Source organism: Pundamilia nyererei, unplaced genomic scaffold (assembly GCF_000239375.1).
Source record: "Pundamilia nyererei isolate P.nyererei 1_Seehausen unplaced genomic scaffold, PunNye1.0 scaffold00013, whole genome shotgun sequence".
Classification (NCBI taxonomy): Eukaryota; Metazoa; Chordata; class Actinopteri; order Cichliformes; family Cichlidae; genus Pundamilia; species Pundamilia nyererei.
Window position 1 is genome coordinate 208,498 of NW_005187414.1, and position 2,585 is coordinate 211,082.

The following is a 2,585-nucleotide window of genomic DNA, read 5'->3' on the forward strand; positions in this document are numbered from 1 at the left end:
GAACAAGAGCAGGTGAGACACACATGTTAGTTGGTTGTTTACCAACAGTATCACCTTATCACGGGTCCTCATGTATTTTGCACCTAGTGTTTCTTTTTAGGTTTTTTATTTTTCAAATTCTACATTTATTAAGTTATGCAGCTTGTTTGCACAACAAGGCTAAATGCAGGCCTATGATGGTTTTTAGTGCTGCTATCATCTAGTTCTGATTCTGGTTCTGTCTTGGTTAAGTCTTCAGTAGTCCTGATTTTGAACTGTTGGAGTCCTGTTTTAGTTCTGGATCAGTTCTGGGTCTGGTTGAATTGGGGTTTAGTCCTCGTGTCTTGATACAGCCCCGACATTGTTCTGCCTTGCTACTTAATTAAAAAACTAGTTTAAGGTGTCCTGCATATGTGATATATATTTTTCCCTATATGAAGGCATTTTTTTTGGAACAAAAGTCAAAACAGAGCCAATGAATCTTTCAGTCCTTTTTTTCTGTATTTGGACATAATTTCTGTGATTGATTTTCAGTTTCCTTATGTCAACCCCAGTCATGCTGCAGTCTGGAATCAACAAGGTCAGTGTCAGGCGTCAGAAGAGCAAGATTGACACCTTGTACATCAACATGGATAAGCATCTCATTCCATGCCAGGCGAGCCACTCACTTGGGGCATTTGATGAACTTTTCAAAGCACATTTTGTGTTTAATTTGTCCCAAGACAGTATAAATCTGGACTTGTTATTTGCAGTGCAGTGGAAGAAGACATGTCCGTCTTTTACCAAATAAGTTATTTAGTTTTGGTTAAAGATAAGAAAATGTTATGGGAAACAAGTTGTTTACAGAGTGTTTTGATAACCATCTATATGCATTCAGAGTTGTACATACCAAGGAGGGATGCATAGTGAAAATGTCAGATCTAAAGTTTTATATCGCTTTTGATAAGCAAAGGTCATACATGTTTCAGATTAGACAGAGTACATTGTACCTTCATTCACAATTTTTTGAAGACAAAATAAATGTCCTTTTTGGTCAAATTTATTGTGTGCAACGTAATTCTTTTTCAGAATTTAATTTTAACACTTAAGTGTAAAAAGCCTGACAGTATAGGGAGTGAAGCCAACACTAACCAGAAGGTTAAAAACTGTATCTCAGTAGAGTCACTTATTAGTGTCTCTAAAGTGTTATTTTAACTCTATTTTGAGATCTAAAACTCTGGCACAGTGTTAAATATTTTAACTTGTTCAAAAATGGTGATTTAACTCTAAAGAGTGTGGAGCTATATAAACCCTGAAAAAGTGTTGAAAATGACCCTGTGGGAAATAACTTAACACTGGTCTTTTTGCTGTGTAGTTATCCCTCTGGCCTTATGACACGGTGCTCCATCATGCTGGAAAAGGCGTTGATCTTCACCAAACTGGATGGTTGGAAGAAGTTGCTGTTTTGGTGCCATTCTTTATTCATGGCTGGGTTCTTTGCCAAAATTGTGAGTGAGTCCACTCCCTTGAATGAGAAGCAGGCCCACACATGAATGGTCTCAGGATGTTTTACTGTTGGCATGAGACAGGACTGATGGTAGCGCTCACATTTTCTTCACCGGACAATCCTTTTTCCAGATGCCCCAAACAATGGGAAAGGGGCGTCAAAAGTATTTGCCTCCCTGTGTTCGCAGATGCACTCACACCTACCTACTGCCATTCCCGAGCAAGCTCTGCACTGGTGGCACTCCGATCCCGCAGCTGAATCATGTTTAGGAGACGTTCCTGGCCCTTGCTGGACTTTCTTGTGCACCCTGAAGCAGTCTTAGCAACAACTGCACCTCCTTCCTTGAAGTTCTTGATGATTCAATAAATGGTTCATTTACCTGCAGTCTTAGTAGCAACAACATCCTTGCCTGTTGTCTCCCTTTTTATGCAACGCAGTGATGTCTTCTTGCAGGTAACCATGGTTAACAGGAAGAACAATGATTTCCGATTGCCGATTCCAGTCTGCTATTCTAATTCAATCAGCGTGACATAATGATCTCCAGCCTGGGGCTTGTCGACATTCTCACGTGTGTTAACGAGAAGATTATCGAAATGATCTCAGCAGGTTGTTTTGTGGTATGAAATGCTGATCATGAAATGCAGTGGAAATGGGTTGTTTGGGATTAAGTTCAAAAGAGGGACTTTGCAATTCATCTGATCACTCTTCATAACATTCTGGAGTATATGCAAATTGTTGTCATGAAAGCTCAGTTATGATAAGACAACGCAGTTGCACTATTGAGCACACGGTCTGGGGCACTAGAGGTTAAGCTAATACCTTTTACTTGCAACACGTTTTTGTGACAAGTTTTACAACTGCTCAGCCAGTAGTTACCAATTATTTGCATAGAAACGTGAAAAACTGCAGGACATCTTGGCAATGTGCTAACAACCAAACAACACTGTTTTTTTGTTCTGTACATTCTTTGCAAATGATTTCACGCGGGACAGCCAGCAATCCTCAGGAACCGCTGCCAACCTGTTGGAAAATACAGTGGGGCAAAAAAGTATTTAGTCAGCCACCGATTGTGCAAGTTCCCCCACCTAAAATGATGACAGAGGTCAGTAATTTGCACCAG

At 40.1% G+C, this 2,585-nt stretch overlaps 1 long non-coding RNA gene across 1 annotated transcript in view; it reads left to right on the forward strand.

The window, feature by feature from the left end:
• LOC102206906 (uncharacterized) overlaps positions 1–1,865 on the forward strand; it is an 8,854-nt gene extending 6,989 nt beyond the window's left edge. The window contains exons 2-3 of the long non-coding RNA XR_311488.1: positions 514–559; positions 1,334–1,865. This is a non-coding gene — a long non-coding RNA (uncharacterized LOC102206906). The remainder of the gene's footprint in view (positions 1–513; positions 560–1,333) is intronic.
• Positions 1,866–2,585: the final 720 nt, after the last annotated feature.